Source organism: Struthio camelus, chromosome 1, assembly GCF_040807025.1.
Source record: "Struthio camelus isolate bStrCam1 chromosome 1, bStrCam1.hap1, whole genome shotgun sequence".
Lineage (NCBI taxonomy): Eukaryota > Metazoa > Chordata > Aves > Struthioniformes > Struthionidae > Struthio > Struthio camelus.
This window is the reverse complement of record NC_090942.1, coordinates 57,639,172-57,661,726: the sequence shown is the minus strand read 5'-3', so window position 1 is coordinate 57,661,726 and position 22,555 is coordinate 57,639,172. Positions and strand designations below refer to the sequence as shown.

Sequence of the window (22,555 nt, the reverse complement as noted above, 5' to 3'; positions counted from 1 at the left end):
AGGTTTTTTTGGTCTTCTGGTGTTTTTGTTTTGTGTTTTTTTTTTTTTTTTTTTACAAGAGCTGTGTGATATTGCGATGTCCCTTTATGCACTCCCAGGTTCACCCAGGCCACAAGGTTTCCTCATAGACTCACATTTGGGCCAGCAGAGATGTTTCACATCCTTACCCTGGGAGGACAGCAAGACCCTCTGACCAGGGGGGATGGCTTTCAGTGAGAGCTCTGGTGGACGCCTCTGCAAGAACGGGCAAATTCTGCTGCATGGTATTGTGGTGTTTATTTCTGTAGGTTGCACATAGGATGAATTAGGAGCCCTCCCTCCTTTTGGGGAGGGATGGATAGGTGGGCTACAGTGGGGTAGGTGGCTCTCCAAGGGGAGCAGGGGCAGGCTCTGATTCCCGTACGCGGGCTGGCAGTCAGCTGCTCTTCCGCTGCTTCTCTCTTGGCAACTGAGAGCAATTCCCATCTGAGCTGGTGGTTTTAATACCTGGCACATTGCCCAAAGAAGTGCCTCTGTCTGTCTAAGAAGTTATGACTTCTCCAAACTCGCCACAGCGAGCGTTGGGTGAGGCTGCTCTGATCACCACGAGAAAACGTTCACTCGCCCCTACTGCCAGGGGGCTGGCTGGGCTCCCCTCTTCAAGGCAGCGGTGAAGATGTGGGTGTCCATTTTCCTAAGCTCTGTTTCTCCCCCTAAGATGTTCCCCTTTTACATTTAATAGGGTGAAGAGTAGCATGACTTTTCTCTTTGGGGTGGGGGGGTGAAGTTTTCTGGCTGGTGATCTGGTCCCTGGGATTTCATCTGCAGCAGCTTGGCTCCCGCTGTGACTGGGTACTAGTGACCTCTAATGGACAGCTCTGAAAAGCCTCACTGAGGGAGGATGCCTCTTAGATACGATATTTTATTGTTATGGTCATTTTTATATAGAGGGACTACATGGTATGATGGATGTGGCATAGAGATCTTTCAGGCATCTTTGTTTGAGGCAGTCCTGTTACTCATGGCTTGTGTGTGCATTTGCTTTTGTGTTTCTTAGCCAGTGGAGGAAAAAGCAGCTGAAACACCCCAACCTGTTGATCTTTGTTGTGCGTTTGTTTTCCTTGGCATCTAGAGAGTGGGGAGGAAGGAGAGACAGACAGTAAATGAGAACTATAAACAGTTTCTTAGTCTTCTTTAAATGGCATTTTACTAACTGGGCAGACCACTGTAGCTTTATTGTATTCTGCGATTCTGTGTATGATTTGAAGCGCACAGATCTCTAAGTACTGCTTTGTTTTTGAAAGTTGGAATAAATAAATTAAAACCATGTGGAAGATGAGAGAAACCTCTGATGTCCCCTAAATCAAGGGAAAGAGCTCATGACTGTTTGACAGCCTACCCAGTAATGTACTCTGCAACCCTGATACTCATTGCTAGTAAAAATGTACTTCTGGTCCTGAGACACTCACTGGCAGCAAATAATCTGTGCTTTCAAGCTGATGGGTGTTGGGAGCTGTGAGTATCCAGAGGCTTCAGAATCATAATATTTATTGATGGTAAGTTAAAATGTAGGCCACCCATATCTTTTACCCTCTCTGTGGCCACAGGGAGACCAGTTTGGAGAGGGATTTGGCCTGAGATGGCAGCCCTGCTTTTTGCCAGAGAACCGAATTGCCCCTTTCCTTGCTCCTTCCTTACCTACAGCTGTCAACGATGTTTACAGGTAGATTAAGTGAACTGGAAGGCTGGTTGATCCGTGGCATGACTTGTGGCTTCCTATTTCAGATGAATGAGCAGCTGACAGTATAAACAGGGGTTGTCATGTTATAACGAGGACCTCCTGTCAGCTCGTTTGTACGTCCTTCTCCTTGGGCAGTCAGGGGCACCTGGGGGGAGGAGGGGGTAACCCTTTTCAGAGGTTTAGTGCTTGCTGCACCAGCTCTCAGCTGCTCCCAGGCACCCAGCGCAGCCCCTGTGTAGGAGCGCCAGGTGCATTTTGTGAGACGAGCTCAGTTCCACCAGCTCAAAAAGCAAGAAAAGTATCCTGTGCCTCAGGATAACACTGAGGAGGAAAGGCTAAAATAACTGAATATGAATGGCTCAGGTGGTTCCTGAAGGGTAGATATGATGACCTCCTACCAGAGAGGACAGCGCGAGGCAGATGAGATGGGGAAGGAAGGGGGGTTGGTGAGGGTAGTGAGAGCAGATATAACTAGGAGTAATGGCATGGGGCTGAGTGGGGGAAATGGAGCCTGCGGATCAGCGAAGGATTACCGCTTTGTTAGCCTCTGGATTAGTGTCCCAAAGCCAGAGCCTGCAGAAAAGACTGTATTGAATTATTCTTTATCAGTTGATGATTTCTGATTGACTAGAGCCTGTCCCGGTAAGCTCCCTGATTTGGGGAGGTGTTTTCTGGGCTCAAGCTGGTATGCCAGAGAAAAGCTCAGAAAGAGACAGCATGTAGGCACATTAAAGCCACATGGAGATGAGAAATTAGCAGGACTAAGGGGCAAAAGAGTTGCACAGTAGTTGCTTAATATACCCTTTTTATTCCTTAAATTGGAAGGGCTCTCTTTTCTCCAGATCAAGTCTCTCCAGACACAGCTGGAGATTTCTAGTCTTTGATTGTGATGAGCTTTGATTCCGACACCTTTTCACGTTCCTATTTATTCTTCAAAGGTGAAATTCAGACTAGTCGAATCTGCTTTGGCTACAGGTCAAGAATGTCTGGGGATATCATTTTAAATAGAAAACAGTCACACTGTTGGTATGTGTGTGTGAGTGAGAAAGAGAAACAGACTGTGCAAAGAAAAGAGGGCAAATCTGCCTGCAACCTCCCTGTGCTTGCACTGTGAGGCTGGAGGAGGCAAGGACAGAGCCCAAGGTGGCAGAAGGTGATATTGTTTCAGCAAGGGATGCTCCTTCCTCCAAGCCAGCAGCAGTCCCTCACGGTCTGGAACATGATGATTCTGTTTTTTGGATGAAACGCCAGCCCAGGGATCCTGTTCGCTTCCCACCATTAAAGGTTCTGTGCAACTTTCTCTAGGAACAGGACACAAACTAGTGTGTGCTTGGCCATCTTCTAGCTGAGGGGGAGGGTGAATAACACTTTGCTTTTCTACAGTCCCATGGAAAACTTCTGTTGAAGATGCACCCTCCATTTTCCTTCCCCTGTCAAGCCCTAAAGGCGTTCCCTTTGGAGGGAAGGCTGTCTTCTGATCCAGAACTTCATGCTATGCTTCATGGCTGACTACAGCAGTGAAAAGCAACTCCTCTGTGTATGTTACCATATTTGAGGATGAAAGTTGGTAGGAGAGTATCTGAGATTACCACATATCTCAGATCTCTTCTGTATCAGTCTAAGCTCTTATCAGTCTGTCTAATTAAAGTTTCCTAACGGAAACTGCTGCCAAAAAGAATGGTGACTATGTAGCTAGTGAGAGCATTTGATGTTGGGCATAGGGAAGGGTTGATTCTGTGGCTTTACCTCCGCTGCCTTCCAAGCTAGGAAGCCATGGATCTGTAAGGCACTAGGCTATCTACAAGAGAAGCTCTGGTTCCAATGCTGTGATGGACCATTATGAGAAGTGCTGTGTATTGTAAGATTAATAAAGGAAGAAAGGAAATTCCTGTTGTAGGAGTATTGTTCTTGTTGTTTGGGATCAATTTTGGACACTGCAGAGCCTAAATCTTTTACAGTAATGTTTCTAACCTTTATTTGCAAAGGAAAGCTTCCAAGTGTGAACCAATTATAACTTCATGCACTTGAAGGCTTGAAATGGCAGCAACCAGAAATAAGGCTTCTGAGCAGAGCTGACTCCCCCAGCCGTTCATCGCCAAAAGTTTTTGAATAAATTGCTGGTCATTTGAACATATGGAATTCATTATGATGCAAAGAAGTGTGAGGTGGGTGCTTCAGGCAACGAGGAAAGTGAAGATCCACCTAACAGCAAGGTTTGTGCCTGTGATGTGCTTTATGAGATATAGAATACTGCAGTGAGTTTCTCTAAAAATAGTTATAATTAAACCTGTAGATCCTAGACGAGTGGTGTCTTGCCAGCCATCTGTGTGCAAATCTCCCAGCTCCAGTAGCCTGGAAGGATTATGCACCTTAACTAGCTAGCCTGCTTCAAAGTCAGAAATACAATCCCTCCCTCCCTCCATGAAACGACGCTGCCATCACATGGCACATTCCCATCACACTGTTAACCACAGTCATTACGGCACCCTGTGGCCCGTCTAACCTGCCTAAGAAGCTACAGTGAGCACTCCTGGCCTAACAGAAGTGTTAGGAGTTTTGTACCTAGATTATGGTCATACTGTCTCTTGAGAAATAGTAAGCTTCACTGGGCTTCAGTGATTAATACTCAGCTTGGAGACCTTGAAGGAAATGCAGGTGATACAGAAATGAGTGTTGATGACTCACTGGCTAACTCATAGGTCTTCTCTCACACTGTGGTAGAGGCATTTTGCTGCTGAAGGTGCTGTATTTTCATTTAGAGGTAAACCCAATGTCTTAATCATTAGCGATCCTGTTAAATTTACCACGTGATTTTTGGATGCACTCCTCAATGTTCCACTAAATTTCACCTAGAGAAAATAATATTCTGCTGACTTTGCATTTTCTCTGTAATTCAGCTAGCACAGTTACTCTTAATTTTCCTCACTCTGACTCTACTATATAGTTTTATTATGTGCTGTTATATAACTACTTAGTTCTGATGCAAAGGCAGATATATTTCACAATTGGATGAATGATATGCATATATATGTCCGCAAAGCAGTTTGGATAAAAGATGCTAAGAAATGCAGGGTATTATTATTTTGCCTTTCCCTAGATTTTGCTCTGTCGCATGCTATTTAACAACTTTGCTGTTGTTCTGTCTCAATGCCCTGTTGAATGAAGTGCTCTGAGTGGTTTTTAGAGTGTTGGCATATTTTTATTAATTGCCTTTTACAGGATCTTTTTGCCTCACACATCTCAGCCATAATGAAAAAGAAATGTCTCAAGCTAAAGTTTTAGCAACCGAGTTAGTAGACGAAAAAGCTAACAAAAGGAAGCCAGCAAAATATTTGGCCAATTCTAAACCAAGCTTTGGGGCTGGTGTGATACCAGAGACTCCTCTGGTAAGTAAGTTTTTAGAGTACAGGGGTAATAACTGGAGAGGGGGAGAGACCAATGCACAGTGTTGCAGGCAGGATAAAATAATCCAGCAACCCATCTGGGTCCCTGACAACTTATCATAGGAGGATTTGGTACTCCGAGATCTATTCTGACAGTACTGTGTTTTGAAAATGTTTAGGACTCTTGCCATCCTATTTCTTTTAAAGTCTGAATACCTTATGTGACAGATCCTCGGCTGTTGTAAATTGATGTCACTTCATCAACTTTAGTGGCGTCTTGTCAGTTTTCATCAGCAGAGGATTAGCCCTCTGCATCCAGACATGTTGCCTTGAGCTAGGTTGGGATCTCATCATAAATCATTATGATCCTGATAAGAGAATGCTGAAGGGAAGGCATAGGTTATGATAGGTCGTGGTGAGTGGTCCCAGTAAGTGGAACTCATTTCTTTTTGATTTACTATTAATTCCAGTTTCTCAGTATGATTTTGGCTTCAGGACACATTATCTTCTCTGTGAAATATAGGACTGAGATATAATAACCTGTGGTTGTTACTTACTCCATGTTATCCTTTGTAAGAATGGGAATATTATTGGTTCTGATATTCTGGCCAGAACCAACGTGAGAAACTGTATTCACTCTACAAAAAGTCCCCTTGCATCTACCTTTGGTATCCACCTTTGCTACTTGTCATAAGGCTATCGTGTGGTACTTACATGCTGCAGTGTTTTATCGTAGCCCAGGTGTGAGAATTCCTCTCCTATGGATGATTTTGAAGTGTCCTTTGGCACCCATTAGTATGAAATATGCCATGGAAATGTAAATCATGTCACTGCTTCTCAAGAAGCACCTGGCCTTTGAAGAGTGAGCGCCCTGCCGCGTTACTGAGGGAGGGAATGAGGAGGACGGCAGGGCAAAGGAAATGCTGAATTTTTAATTTCACTTAAAGGACTCACTGCTGCAGCCTGGTACTGAGCAGCTACCTGGGACTGGACCCCCCAGACATGAGGGCTAACAGTGCTGCTCAGCTAGTGGGCAAGGAGAACATAGCATTGCTCTTGCTTTACCGCACAGGCCATGCTCTGTCGTTCGGGCAGTTTATTCCCTCACTGGGCAAAACTGGCTACAAGTAGAGCAATGCTTCACTTGGCTCCATGCTGGCAGCTGGAGTCTGGTGGAGCTCACTGGCCCGAGCTCCCCGCCTGCGCAAACGTGACTGTCTCGCTGCTGGGACTTGAGCAGGCTCTGTCTTTTCCTGTGGCTGGGGGCCTGAGCTAGGAAGGCTTCCCCAAATCAGTAGTGTTGGGGAGCGCAGTACTGGGGCTCCCAGTCTGGCCCAGTAGGAGTGGGCTCAGCCCCATGTAGTCTCATCACGGTGGGTTTTTTCCTGAAGTACTGCAGCCCCAAGTGAGCTCAGCTGACTGCACGTGGTAGTATCAGTGTACCCTCCAATGTGCAGGAGAACAGTTGCAAGGGCTATCGATCCTCTGTGTAAGGACACTGGCTGACGCTACCCAAGGAGATCAGATATAAACCTCAGGTGTGCCCCGAGGCCCCACTATCCATGCAAATGACAAACGAATGACGGGGCAGCGCATCTCTTGTGATGCTCAGAGAGCAGGTCAGTGTTAGATGACTGGGGTTATGGGACAGCCACTGAGGCACTGAGAGTTCCCATTTGAAAATGTTATGACTAATTTTTCATGCAGTTTAGTCAGTTGGCAGGTTACAAAGGTCAGACAAGGGTATTTATTTACCCTTGCCAGAATGCTCTCTGAGTTTTTCCTTAACTAAAAAAAACAAACAAACAAAAAATCCAAATGCATTATCTTCTAGTCTGAACCCCAGCCCATGAAGCTCACTCCTGAAGTCTTATTACTGACAAGCAAACCTTTTCCATTGAAAAGCTGCATCTTTCACTGAATGATATGCTCTTTTATATCCCTTCACCTTTTTAAATTTGTGGATAGCTGTAGGTGAGGTGGGTAGATTTGCCTGTTAATGACTTCAAGGCTTCAAATACAGATGCCAGTTTTGTCAATATGAAGTACTATGCTCTACAGCAAGTCTGGCCATTACTGGGAAGACTCTGTGAATTGAGGATGTTTGCTATACTGCCGCAGCAAATAAAACCTAATCTGATCTTCCGGAGTAGAAGCAGGCTTCAGACTATCCTTAGGCTAAAGGAAATAGATTCAAGTCTTGCGAAGTGAAAGCGCTTCCCAGTTACACTAGAAAGAAAGAGTAGACTATCATGTCTCTCTTTCACGTATGTCTTAAACCTACCAAGGCATGTATGTCAGACAACTTATGCGCAGGTCTTTAGGCAAGAATCCTGGTGCTGGTTCAGTGAACCTTGCAAATATCGCTCTAATGGACTTTGCTTGAAGCCATGTGACCTTGCAAGTGGGAGCTTTTTAGAAAATACTGTTTAATTTCTCTCTAAAGGTTAAAGTTGTATAGATGAGGACAAGGGCATACTGTGTTATAAATGAGACTCGCTAACCCTGTTAAAAGTAAAACTAACAAGATAAGGAGCCTTTTCTCTTAGCAAAAGAGTATTCCCCCAAATTAGGCAGGTCTGTTTCCTTACAAGGAGATAACCCAGCTGAAATAGAGAGAGGCTGAAAATACTATTCAGGCTCACAAAGTGAAGCATGCTGTATAACCATTTTGCTGCTGTGCATCTGCAATGTTTGTTCATTGATGAAGCCGCATAGATTACTGAGGAATGACTTTGTCGTGCTCTTGGTAATACCATGTGTGCTGCTAATATGCCTAGTGGTATTAAATAATTTCAGTGTTGTTAGCATCCAATTTTTATAAGAGCTACAATACCCAAATTTTGGTATAATGACAGACTCATAATCATGGATAATATAACCCCTCTTGGGCAGGAGAACATATTGTGCCTTTGAAGTAAATATTTCTATAAAATTGGGATATTTTCTTACATTCTCCCTCAATGAGTTAGTCTCAGTGACTACACAACTTGTATCCACATGCGTATGGCATGGAAAATTGGCAGTGTCTGTGCAGTAATGATTTTAACTAGCTTTGCATCCAATTTTGAAGCCTTCTAAATCCCCTCAGTAACAAAGTCCGTTCTCTTGATTGTTTTTGTGTGATGTGTGGCCAGTAAACCATATTTCTGGCAATTTTGAGCTGTTTTATTGAAATGAAACTCTAATATCAACTGTGCTGTTTGCTTTTTGCAAATGCTTCTTTGTCATGTTGTATCTCAAAAATGACTTGACCTAGAAACTCAGTTTCTGTAAGAATCCTTGATGACATCCTGACATAAAGTGTGATTTCAGATCAAATTAGGAAATGTTTTCTAAACATTTAACAAAATCTTTTTGAATTTTTGAAATATTCACTGGCTGTGGACTGTAAAGGTAGAATTTGCTGAAGCATCTAGCACTTACCTAACTGTTTTGATCAAAGCCTGCTTGAATTTCCACAGGAGAAAAGGTTGGACAACGCAAAGCCCAAGACAAGATCCTAACTAAACAGTTCACTGTAGGCTAGTGGTGCTGGGATAGGGAGGAGAGGCTGAGTTTCCCAAACACCATAAGCCCAGTCACTCAGATGAGGAGAGTTTACAGTTGCTAAGACCGCACTGTTGCGGATGGTTGAGTGTTAAATTGTGCTAGCTGAACTGCTTGGGTCCAAATTGGTTGAGTACTCTCCTAACACAGCCTGTGAATTTTGTGAGCTCTGGCTTTGATAAGGAAAGGAGAAACTTTACAAATGCCACTGGCTTCTTGGGCAAACTCCATTAGCCAGCATGCTTCAATTTACCTTTAAGAAATAAACAGTCTTCTGACCCAGCCTGCATTCTTGATCACAGCACACCAAAATAGTCCTGGCAAGATGAAGCGCTTATTTAAGAAGCTTTTCCTATGGAATCTTTTTAGGTTTTGATGCTCTGTGAGGTCCTGGTGAACATTTTAGGATCCCCTTATCTAGGGGAGATTAGGTACGCTGCTGGACTGCAGCTGCTCACTGAGGCAGCCGCTGGGGCCTCTTCAGCTGATTCCTGCAAAACTAAGAGGGCTACGCTCTTCTCTGTTAGCCTGTTTGATTTGAATATTCTGGTTTGAAATTAGTTAGGGTGGTGTGATTTTGTTTTGTTTTGAAGTGTGTTCCTTGTGATTTGAGTTGTAATTAAGTGCAAGAGCTCAAGTCACTCTTTCTGCAGATTGCAGCTGGATACAAACTGTAGGTTTGCAGGAAGGGCATGCAGGAGGATGAGTATGAAGGAGGACATTGGGTCCCACCAGGGATGGGATTCTGGATAGTTGAAAATTCAGCCAGGACTTACTGAACTGCCTTTGGCTTGTGGACCTAATGCAGGAGGTCTGTGTCATCTGTGTCACCTCAAGTCTGTGAGGGCTCTTCTGTTGGTCTCCAGGAACTGTCAGTGAACCCCACCGCCACTGCAAGGGAATGCCCCTTCTTAACCTGTTCTGCCCATCTTTGCAATGTCATCATCTGACCTGGGCACATTGATGGAGCCAGGGTTTTGGATTTGCTCTGTTCCTGCTACCTGACTCTAGTCAAGAGGTAGTTTCTTTTAAGGCCAGAAAAACATGATGTATGTGAATTATCCTGACTATCTGCTATAGAGTAAGGTAAGTCCCAACAAAACATACAAGGAAGCAAACGCACAGTTTAGCTTTTTTACCAAAGTCACACCAAGCCGCAGAAAGGTGGGAATTGCTTTTCTAAAAGCAAGGTCAGTGACCCCTTTTAGAGCTGGATATGGGATTGTGACTCCAAAAACAGTCAAGAGTTAGCTCTGGTCTTTGCTGGCTGTAACAGGAGTCTTGTCAGCAGGTCCCCTGGAAACAGCAATTGGCCTATTGCACTTGCAAATCACATTCCTTCCCCACATAAGATTCAGTCTTAATTAATTTCAGTGATGTTTTAAGAGGAAAAATGGCAGTCTAAATACAGTCTTCTCTAGTTCCCTAAGGTAATGCCCTGCACATAATATTCCAGCAAAATGAGTTCAAGGTGTTTGTTGTACTGTAACAGTCTCAGAGATAACCTTAATTCCTGTCGCCATTCAAGAGCTAGGACAAGGTGAACATGTGATTTTTATGTCATTGAAATACTGTCTTTTCCGAAGTGTTATTGACAGGCATATCTCGTTAATGTTACTAGTCTAGAAAAACAATATTATTTTAAAGTAGGAACCTATGCTGCAGGAAATTCATCTTCCTTTCCTCTTACACAAGAGCTTCCGGATAAAAATATATTGGCTAAACTGGAGAGAGAGGTTAGGGGAGTGTGGAAGGGAAAGTACGGGAGCGTGCCGACGGTATTCCATATCACTTGTGACCCAGGGATGCCCTTGATAGCATCACGTCCTTGACCTACGCTAGCCTGAGCTGAACCAGAAGCTGTATGAAAGCTGCCTGGAGTACTCGCTTCCTCTTAAGAACTGAAGCGTGCCTAGCTAATTTTTCTCTTGCCTTCCCTAGCTCCCCTTCCAACAGAAGGGAGACATGAGCCTGAGTAGGTCTGCCTCTTTGACTAATGCCCAGCAACCTTTGTGGATCTCACTCTTTCACCCACCAATCCCATCCTGTTACTGCAGTTTAGATATGGGAACAGCCAGTCTATCAAATAGGGGACCATAGAAAAAGCTTTTGATATGACATGCGAGCCAAAGAAGGGGACTGCTGATGGCATGAGGTCAATAACTAAGAGGACATCTCTGCTGGCTGTTTCTCTGCTGACCAGTTCTTAGTGTTGCTTGCCTAGACATTGGTATTGGTGAAAGCAGTGGTGGATACACTAGAGTCAGTAATTGGTGTTTCGAGTATTGTCATCTAATACCACGCCGGTGTGCTCGCTGTAGCATAACTGAGATTTCTCTACATGGTGTGAGGAAGCCAAGCTACATCCTATACAGACATACCCAAGATAGATTTAACCACAGATAGGAAATAACTGCAATGAGAAGGCAGAGGCCGAGTCATCTCCGCAGGTGTCTACACCTGACCACACGCCCTGGTGTGAGTGCAGACTGCCCGCCTGTGACAGTTACTAGAGCCGGCTGGGTGGAGGCTAACTGGTGTGTGCCTGTGTGGGCTGCAGTCGCAGCTCCTGCTGCAGCACGGGTGGACCAGGAGGAATAGGAAAGCTAACAACCTTGAGCTGCACCTGCAGGAGACTCCCTGCTATTGCTGCCCATGGCGCTATTAATGAAAATAGCATTGACAGGACCAAAGGCAGTCTGGCTTTGCTCTCCAGTACCAGCTGCTTAAGTGTCTGCCTCCTTCAGATAATCCTGCAAGTGTGGTTCCTACTTCTGCAGCTTTAGAGATGGTTTCCTGGTAGGTTGTGATGAGGGTGGAAATAATGGTGAAACAGGCACATGAGTCTCCGTGGGGCCATAGCATATACCTTTCTCTGTGCTGCTGCTGTCATGATCTCTGGGATGGCATAGTAATTACAGGCCTGCTGATCACTGAACCACTCGTCGCAGCAGTGAGTGAAATGCATGGTGTAACACCATCCTTTCAGCTGGGACATTAGAAAGCAGGACCCTGAAGGGAAGGTCACTGCTGCTGGCAGAACTAAGACGGAATAAATGTTTCAGTGGAAGCACAGCAGCCAAAGCAGAGGAAAAAAGGAGAAATTGCTCTTGAGTTCTTTGCCAGGAGATGATGTAGTCTGTCTTTAAGCATTGCCCTTTAAGAAAGAATGATAACCAGATGGTGTAAGTGTTGGTCAGTGGCCTGGGAGAGCTAGACTTAGCTCTTGTCTTTGCTGAGGGATCCCCCTGCAATTCTTGTACCTAACCCTTCATGTGTCTCCCAGTATTTACTATGAGATATACTTCCCGCACGGGAGTGTTTTGTCAGGCTAAATTCGATAATGTCAGTGAAGCACTCAGACACAGCAGCGAGGGAGGATCTTAAGGAGCTAGTAAAATTTGTAAAAATATGTATAGTACGGTGGAGTTCAAGGGAATGCATTGACAAATCACTGTCTCACTTCTCTTGTTAGTCTGAATTGCGTTCAAAAGGGTATGTTGTTGTGGCGCAATTGTCTCCGAGTGTGTATATATGTAGGCAAAATCAATTATTTGAACAGAGTGGAAAAGTAAATGATTTAGCTGGATATATCTAGTATCTGTATAGATTTCGGTATCTTCTGCAAAGATTTGATTTCTCTTTTCTTTTGTTTTCATAATGTAGCTAGCAGCCATCTTGTCTCATCTAATCATAATCTTCATCTTCTCTTTTGTTTTGTAAGTGAGATTGGCATTTTTTAGTCTGCTGCTAGCCACTGCACTGCAGGGGCCAATATCCTATATGACAGAAGTAATTGGTCTGTGAGCAGTGGCACCTATACTGAGGACTCGGGATCAAATACCTTGAGAGAGCAGCAAAATCATTTTAAATCTGAAGGGCTTATGAGGAAAAGATGATGATCCTCAAGCCAGATCCTGAAACCTAGTACAACGGACAAATCAATTATTTGCTTTGTCATAGGCTTTCTGCATGATCATATACAAATACTTAAAACTGTCATAAGCATAACTTACTTATGATATAAATTCTGCACCAGCTAAAGCAGCAGCTTGACTGGTCTGTGCTTATTGTTTGCATTGGTATTGACTGCTGAAGCTTTTATAACCAAGGCACATCCTCAGTATGAAAAGGTAAAAAGTAGACAGTGGTTGTTTGAAGGTGAGCACAAACTCTATGTTGGGCTGCATATGTTCAATACGTAGCTATTCTTTAATTTTTGAATTGTAGTCTCAATGGGATTGCAGCAGATCAGTGTGTTTAGTGATCTACCTTTGGCTACTTTAAAAAGGGGAGAAAAACAAAAGGTGGAGAGAGCCCAGAACACCACTGTAGATGTCTAGATAAAATCGGGCAGTGCTTCTGCTGTGCTCAGCCCTTCCAGTCTCTGAGATATTCCTTGCATGCTGTTCTTTTATATACACTGGTGCCATGAAGGATGGCCTCTTCAGATGAAGAGGTAGGGATTAATGGGCCACATGGCAAAACTAATTTGTCTGACTTAGACCACAAACATAATTAATCTCCTCTAAGGAAAGCTAATCTGGAAACTAGAAATGTTCATTCAGTTATAGGCTCACTGTTGTTTTTTGTTTCTTTTTCTAAGAAGTCTTAGTCCAACACTACAGAAAGAATCTCAAAATACATATTTTGTTTAAAAATGTGACCTGTTATTTGAAGGCATATAGAAGCTACAGATATGTAGAAGGAAGATAATATCTCATTGCTGCAAAAATTTACCCGTCTTTAGCATCTTCTTTCCTGAGGAAACCCAAAGTGCTATTTCTGCCCTGGCTTCCGAAGTGGCACATAGCACCTGTTTAACTTTGGGAACTGTCTGAGGCCCGTGGGGATTTCTGTACTCAGGCTAGGATCGTTAAAGGTGGCCTTTAACTTCGGGAGTGTTTCTATCTTCAGTTACACAGCTTAAGATATGTTAAGGGCCTGTAGCCAAATTTTGTATTTGACCTGCAAGAGGTCACCTCCTCTGGGAGCCTTAAATCAGGGGCTGTATATAAGGCAGACTATGCTAAGGGGCTGAGGGGAAGGGATCGCCCCAGATGTGCTGACAGCTGGAGTTCTTGCTTGTGTTTGTGCCCCTCGGTCCTGTCACACTAACTGGGGAAATATCTCTCTCTCTGGTTTGCGCTTTTGCTTTCCTTCTCCTTTCCCTGTTGCTAGGTCTTTTGTCCTCCCTTATACCAAAAAGGCTGAATATCCAGCCGAGGGAGCCGTTTGGAGGTATCAGAACAGAGTCACTACACATCCCGGAAAGTATTCGTAGTGAGGGAGCTGCTGCCTTTAGAGGTAAGCAGTCAAAGGCGTGCAAGGCTCTTGTCTATCTGGGGGAAGCAGTTTTCCTTGTGTTTGGGGGAGCCGTGACTGGTCTGGAGGGACAGAAGAAGATACTTTCTACAGCTGGGAGGAAAAACTAGAGGGGGGGAAAAAAAAGCAGATAAAGGGGGCTGATGAGAAAGAACTCATCTCTTCCCCTATCAGATTCCTAAGAATGAGTACGAAGTTGCATCTTCTGGACCTCTGATTGCTATATGGTTTTTCTTTCTTTCCCAGCCTTGAGGTTTAGGATCAATGCAGGACAGTTAGTTCAGTCTGAAACCAGCTTTCCTTTGAAAGTTCTGTTTTAACATTTCTATAGTTAGAAATCTATCTGCAAAAGTATAAAACATTAAGGGCAGAGTGCTTAAATGAACACGCAGGCTAAACCCGTTGTGGGGAAAGCATTTGAAAAGATAGAACTGGGGTAGAGCTTGAGCTGTCCTTTGATTTGGTTTGAGGGCATTAGGAAACTCTTTTGGAAACATTTTTAATGTGCAGTCACTAAGTGAACTTGCTCTAGCAATGTTCCAAAGTGAAACATTGAGCTTTATAACCTCAGGCCTTGAGTTTTTTATTTCCAGCTTTTTGACAGTAATGGGAGGAGCTGCTTTCCTTTTTGACATTTACTTTAATTCATAAAAATTATAGGTATCTGCCAAAATATCCTAAATTGTGGAGGAGGTGGAAATTAGGTCATTGAGAAAGATTAACATTGAACAAAAATATTTGCCATCATTTTAAGATAAGAAAGGGAAAACTCTGTGTGCTGCTGAAGAACAGACTGTCTGTTTGGGGTGTGGGGTGTTTTTATTTATTTATTTTTTTTTAACATAACCAAGGCTGCCTCATTACCTTAACTGAGAATCAAGCAAGAGGGCTAGCATCAGGGTAATTTTCTTTGTGCTTGTTTGCGCTTCAGCTTCATGTTTTATACATCATCAGATCGCCATGTCCTGCCCTTTCGATGGGGGTTACCTAGATTTATTTCAAATACCTTTGTGGCTTGAGAGACACGAGGCCGAATTCCCGGCAGACCAATGCTTCCATAGGGATCATGTCTTATGAATGCAAAAAGCATTAGACACCTCGCCAGCAGCAGCCACTGCAGAAATATTCTAGCTACTCGTCTGGGTGGAGGCAGAGGGAAGGAGACAACGTGCCCACAGTGGCTTTTAATATATTCATCAGTGCCAGACAGATTCTGATTAACAGCAGTTGTGTCTTTCACTGAAGCATGACGATCGGGGCCCATCCATCCTCTCTCTCTCTGCCTGCTGCCTTCCAAACAAACCTCACCAGTCACTTATTCTCCCATTAGTCCTTTATCAGACGGTGTTTAAACCGCCACTTGAAATCAGCTGCATTGAGTCTATTATTGGCATTTCCACTTCTATTCCTAGCTCTTAGTTTCTCCAGTCGATGAACCTCTGTTGTTATTACACATATTCTTCTTCTGCTCCCTCAGCACCATCAGCCTATTCTTTTTGTGTTGGCACCTAAAGCTCATTGTTAACCCCTTGTTGTTCTTTCTTTCCTTCTGAAAGGCAAAACAAAGCCTTAAACAAGGAAACAGGCAGTGTGGTGTGGGCAGAAACCGTTAGTCAAAGAGGCCGCTCTGTCCAAGCAGAAATGCCCGGAGGCATGACGCAGCCCCAGAGCTTCAGGGACTAACTATCCACAGGCATTGCAGCGCCTTATATGCAAGTGAAGCACAAGGGCTCTACCGGGGAGTAGAGGCCTTTTCAGAAATGGCACAGCAAAAGCCATGGCTGTCTCGGCGTATTGAACACCCTTTTGTGAGAACGGCCATATATTCAACGTGGAATAATATGTAATAGATGCACTAAAAATATAAAATAACGTGACAAATGACGTTTCGTATTAAGTGCAGCTCGCACCTTTACAAAATACGTCATCTGTCTGAAAGGACACCTTGCGTCCTCTCAACTGACTTTGAGGTTGAATTTGTAGTAAGGTTTTGAGAGCAGGATGCAGGATATTCTCTACAAAAGCCCCGTTGTTACTGGATGTTCTTCAGACACATCTCTCCTCTTAATAGATCCTAAAGTGCTTAGGCCACCGTATCCAGCGGAAATATTTGTTTTGTGGCTGAAACTTTGCTATTTCTAGGGTTATATTCAGTTAGCTCTCAACAGTGTTATATACAACAGTTTATGACAGGGGATGAACCATACTTACAGTAGAATTGCAAGGAGAACTTTCATGCATGTGAAATACACTGAAGTTGTGGTTAGAACGCAGGAGGGCCTTTTACTTGTAAAGACTTGCCACAAACATGGTTACCACGAAAGAAATGTCAAGCGTTCAGAATTTCTCCCGTGTGCCTCCTCTGCTAGGCAGTGTGCAGAAACCTTATTTCCTCTGTATCTTGTTGATCAGCTAACTATTAACTTAAAGGGAAGGATGTCATGTAGGAATTACATAGGAAGGAGATGGGTTTAGGTAGTCTGGCAAACAGTTGTGCCAGTGGATGCATTTTACCTCACTGAAGGTCAAGTTACTTGTATTTACTTAGCAATTTTCTTAAGGAGTCTTAAATTCTGGCCAAGACTCTGCAAAGACTGTGTCCTAAGTGTCAGCTTAGGAGGTACTCTGTAAGTGAGAACATCTTGAACTTCAGAGCACACTTGTTTCTATAGTTTCCAGGCTTGTTACATATAAATGTATAAATAAATATACACATAGTCTCTTATACTTTACATACGTATATATATACGTATGTATCTGAAGTGTGCTGGCAGGATTAAACTAAACTATATATTTTAGTTATGGTTGAGGACTTGCTGTGATTTGTGTAGCAAAATTTGTTTTGATTAGTTGTCCAGTTCACTAGGTACAGTACAGTTCCTAGGAGATGTTAGCAACCACTCCTCCTCTATCAGTATTTTGTCCTTGGTCCACTCTGAAGAGGATTTAAAATTCATCTATTCTGTTTTGGTTTTGTAGCCAGGGAAGAAGCTGCCAGCTATTTTATACAGATATGCAGAAGACAGACTGGCAAACTGCCAAGAGGCAAATTTCTGATTGCTGTAGAAGGAAGATGAGGCTCTGGATTATAAAATACAGTGCTTCAGAGTCTATTTAGTTTGCGGTATGAAAAGCATATTGTAAAATAATGCTTTAAGAAGTCTGTCACTTAGAAAAGTAGAGACTTCTTTAGAGTTGCTATAAATCAGGTTTTATATTGCTTAGGATATTTCCTAGTTTAGGGCAGTGGTTTCCCTCTTGATGCAACAAACATTTTTATAGATATTTCACTTGGGTCCTTTTTTGGTTTTGATTCTATGTCTTCCACCTCTTCCCTGCTATTTCTTATAGCTGCCTGCAAGCATCCTTCATGCTATCCGTTTATGCATTTCCCCAGTACTATCCTGGTGCTTTGCTGGTAAGATGTCTTTCATTTTCTGATAATGAGCAGACCAGAGCATTAGGAAATGCAGGATCATCTCACCGATACAAATAGAGATGACTGTGCAGATAGCTAAGTAGCACCCAGGCGGAGATGACTGCACAAATCCTTTGTTTTATACGCACAGTGAGTTCTTGAGGACTGAACTGTTGAACAACAGGGGCGTGCTAGTAGTTTACGTAGCAACAAAACACAAAGGATAGGATGTGAATAGTGCACTTATTTCCCAGGAAGAGACGTGAACAGCTCTGTTTCCCTAGTTGTAATTACTTGAACATTATAAATGAAATCTGATGGCCTGTATGACATATATTGCGAGAGAATCATGGCATAAAGTTGTAAGTGAAGCTAATGATCTACAGTCATACAAGTGACCAGAGACATCCTTAGCACTTGGGGGACGTTGTCCAGAATCCAATCAGATGCTGAATGGCATCAACCATGGTTACCGCCTCCCTATTAACGGCTTGCAGTTCCTGGACCATAATACCTAAATTTCCTTGGAGCCCCAGAACTGTATTTCTCATCTCTCCAAAACCATGGTATTTTGTATAGTATGCATAACGAATGGGCCTCTAGCAGAAAGCTTAGCAGGACTGAGTACACAAGCACTGTTCTGCAGAGGAAATGTCCCTCAACCCCCACTAGAGATGTGGAGAGTTCTGCTACCAAAACTAGTTTGCTTTTTCAGCAGTATCTCTTGGATTATCTGTCAGGAGACTGAGGATGCTGATGTCTTCACTTTCCTATTCAGACATGTGGCAAAAAGAAATGGAGTTTACGACCTCGTCCTTGAGCTCTTTAAAGAAAATGGAAGAGGTGAGCCCCTGAGGTGAAGGCAAGCAGGAACGTCTTGCAGCAGGAGTAAGGAAAGGATTATTTTTGTCTACCGAAACAACTGAATCAGGGGATGAGAGAGGAAAGTTGATGCTATGGGAATGGCTGAATCCAAAATATACATAAGAGAGATAGAACTGTAAGTATCTAAAACTGTACATGTTTTAGCAACCAAAGACTCTGTCAAAAATAGTCATTCTGAAATGAGAAAGCAGATATTTACAGCAGATATCTGCTGCAACTGTTTGTGTTAATCTGATTTCTAATTAAAAGACTGTATTTTAAAAGTCTGACCAGGTTAAACATACAAAAGGGAAAGAGGGGAAATATGGTACCACAAATAAGGACATAATGTGGTTGCATGATGCTTTTGGGGGATGTCTCTAGATACTCAAGCAATGATAAGTGTAAAAGCTTAATTTCAAATGAGCAAAGAATCATCTCTGTGTGCTGAGGTGGGTACCAAACCCTGAATCTCCAGAGAATGCTGTTGTATTAGGTTGGGTTTGATCATGACTACATTTATATTAGAGTAAGAACATATCTTTAAAACCCATAAGCTTTCTCCCTCAAGTGCTACTGTAACACTGTCGTGGGATCGTTCGATTCTACAGACCAAGATGGAAAAAACTCTGCCCTCATTCCTCACTCAAACTTCTCATAGCATATGGAGGGAAACTGCTGGCGAAACACACTCCATCAAAGAGAAATCCAAAGGGAGCAGGAAAATCATTTCCTTTTGTTCTTATAAATAAAATATTGAGAAACATTGTTCCACAAAGATATTTAAAAACAAAGCTGCAGTTCAAGCTTTAAAAAGTTATGAATATCAAAGGATATATCTTTAATTCTCTTCACTGGCTGCTTCTGGTTTTGTAGCCGTTGTTGTTCACATTTGTAATAGGGAAAACGTGTTTAAATTCCCCTCCTCCAAGTGGAAAATATATTTAAGTTAAAGACTAGAAACTTGTTTAAACTAAAGCTGAGGTTGTCACATGAAGAGAAGATTTAAGAAGTTGGTCGGTCTTTAAAAACAATCATTTCACACTGCAAAAATTGGTAACAGCAGTTGCAACAACCGTACCTTTCAGGAAACAGGGAGGGAAATAAAGGATAGTCTTCTGTAAATAACTATCAGCTATAAGGCACCTCTTCTGGAAAAAAAAAAAATTAAGTTTGAACGAACCTTGCACTTTGCAGGCTCCTGCAAAAGTTTCGTGATCTAAACTGATTTTAGCAACCTCAAAGCACATGTATAGAGCAGAGTTTACAACCCGAGAGAGGTGGAATTGCTCTGCTGGCTGGTGACAGCTATGGAGTTGAGTGATTGTCACTGGAGAGCTATGAAGGATTCATCCCCTAAGAAGGGAAGTGGGAGATTTAACCGAGAGATGCTGTCGGCAGAGCTGCCAATAGATTTACCAATGGCTTGAGTTCTGTTTTCCCAGAACAGCCATTCACCTGCAGGAAAAAAGTATCCTCAGAAAGTCTAAGTGCAATGCAAAGTCGTATATGTCACATTGCAGTGCCACACTGCTCTTGGCACAGTCCCAAGAAGCTTGATGTTGGCCTGAGCTACGTACCAGAAAGCATTTGCTAAAACAGACCACAGCACGATGAAATGTAACACATCTAGGTGCAGATTTACAGGCAGAGCAGCTACTAGTTTCAAAATTCGTGTATGCTTTTTTCTACCTGCTAGTTTTATTTTCTACGCCATTCCCATGAGCATAGCCTTGCAACCTGATGACAAGATTACACTGAGGGCAAACTACACAAGTGGGAATACCACCTTTATATTCCTCCTCTGCTTCCCTGGGCCAGCTGGAGATGTGTTCAGCCTCTGAGCTAATAAATTATGCTGGCTTGGAGTAACCCCAGCAGCCATTTACTAGAGTCCAATATAGTCCCTCTTTGGCATGCTGGGAGTATGTGTGGGACTGGCATAATTCCCCATTTGTGGAGGAATGCACTGATGTCTTTTTTAGAGAACTTTCATGGCTGCTTTTGCTGGCAGACATGACAGAAAGAGTCCTTGTCGGCAATGATGTGCCACTTATCACATGGTAACATGCTGATGTGAGATAGCAGTGCATAACTAGGCGCTGTTCTGTCTCATATGAGAATTCAGATAAGATGCAATTACTTTGTTACTTTGTGAGCATTGTTAAATGCTACTACGCTTACAAAAACAAGTATAAGTTTCGTGAAGTGTAGCTTTTGCTTTGTTTGAAGGGGTTGTTTAGTTTACCTTCAGATTTATATTAATATTTTAACTAAACAGAAATCAATGTATGAATATCAAAAATATTTTTAGGGATGATAGGTTTGAACTGTGTTGCAAATCTTTTGCAACAACCAGCTTTGGCTCTCCAACCGTCTCCTTTACACGTGCTCGTGACCACGCAGGATAGATTTCTTTAAAACAGTCTTTGAGACAGAAGCTTCTCTGCTCCTTACTTCCATGGTAGTGACTTCTCTGTTATTCTGAAAATACTTAGTGTTTTCTTGTTGGCAGTAGTGTCTCTCTATTGGAATATAGTGTGTCTTCCAGCGTCTTCAGAGTGGTCACTTTCGCTCTAGGATGCTCTTTAGCTATTTTCTGCATTCTACAGAACAGCTCTGCGCAGAATGCTAAAATTTATCTGGCTGAGTGACATCTCTTCCGGCAGGGTGGGTGTTCTGAATGCCACTGCAATTCTCTACTAGCGAATGATGCTACAGCGAGGCAGGGTGAAAGCAAGTATCACTTCTTCAGCTCAGCTACCAAAAAACTATTTTTTTTTTTTCATTTCTGGCCAAGAACTTCTCTCTGACTATGGACCTACTTAAAAGGGGAAACGTTGCAAATGACAGTTTTAATCTTAAGGATCATTAAATGCTTAGAAGTAACTTTGAAGCTTTGAATTCCCTTAAGGTCAAGGAAAAAGCTTGCTGTGGTCCCTGACAAAGCTGCTCTTGTTCTATGAGTAACTGGGGAATTTTTGTTCCTGTAGTTGGTAAGCCATAGCCTCTGCCCCGACCTTAAACCATTTAAATGAATATGCACAAACATGTTGCCCAGCTTTGAAATGTCCTGTTCCAGATGAGTGGTCTGTTTTTTATTACTATAATATTGCCTTTGTTAATATCATCTACTGCTGAATAGGATGATTTAAATTAAAATGGTTACTTAAACTCTGGACAGTATTCACCTGAATGCTATTGAAGCTGCTTGGCATATTCAGTTTGTACTCACTTGAGGTGACAGTAAGAATCGTCTGCAGCACAAAAGGTGATGCTGATAATGCACATTACACTGTGAAGGACTAACCTGCTTAGCTGAGCTGTCATGGGATCCACATTAGCAAGCACTAGGAAGTAGACTGGGAGTGGGGAGAACAAAGAAATCAGAATATACGTAACATGGACCATGCAAACTCACCAGGCCTTGGAGAAGGATAGTCATGCTAGCTGCCTGCACGCTATCACATGTGGAAGGTGTTGGCTTCATGATTTCCTCTCTTGTTGTGGTGCTTCCCAAAGACTGGAAGGAGTTAAATGTAGGAGCAAGGTAGATGGTCTCCACAGAAGCTTTGTTACTGGGTGGAAAAAGATCTGACTCTGAATTTTGACCACTACTTGTGGCATCATCTTCTGGGACTGCTAACCAAGAATCAAGCAGCGTGGGTTTTGCAGTTTTGGGAGTGCTTGCACCTGCCTGTTTGTTGGAAGGAGGTTTCAAGATGATGCAGGAAGCAGGGTTTGAGACAGTATTATCTCCTTTCCTGTTTAAGCCCCCTGTTTATGAAGTAGTTTGGTTTGTCTCTGAAAGGCAGGAAGCAACACCTACAAAGCAACAAATGAAAACAGTCTCACAGAAATGGAATGTTTCACAGATGGGTAACAGGGGGTTGTAATCAAGTTGATCAGAATGTAAATGACAAGTAAATATGTAATAATATAAATATGACCATGCGTTTCAATGTACTCTACAAATGTATACATGTTACGAGAACATCAGAACTGACAAATCAGGGCAGACTGCTCTGCTAGAGAAGAGTCTTAGGACATGGAAAATACAATGATGACTTCCCAAAATGTTGTCCCAGCCTCCAGTGATTTTTGGTTCAGAGATTTCCTCAGCTAGAGCTGATACTTTTAGATAGCATAATACTGAATAGATTCTTTTTCATATACGTGTTCAGTCACTTTTTGTATCTAGGTAATCTTCTGGTATTCATAGCATTCTCTGTCAAGGATTTCCACAGTTTAGCTATTCTTTATTTGAAGTACCTCCCTTTTCTTTGTTTTGAATCT

At 42.8% G+C, this 22,555-nt stretch overlaps 1 long non-coding RNA gene across 1 annotated transcript; it reads right to left on the bottom strand.

Moving 5' to 3' along the window:
- Window positions 1-259: 259 nt before the first annotated feature.
- Window positions 260-22,064, bottom strand: LOC138067137 (uncharacterized). Its single transcript, XR_011140832.1, has 2 exons — window positions 21,681-22,064; window positions 260-1,107 (listed from the first exon to the last, which is right to left on the bottom strand). It is a non-coding gene; the product is annotated as an uncharacterized lncRNA (long non-coding RNA).
- Window positions 22,065-22,555: the final 491 nt, after the last annotated feature.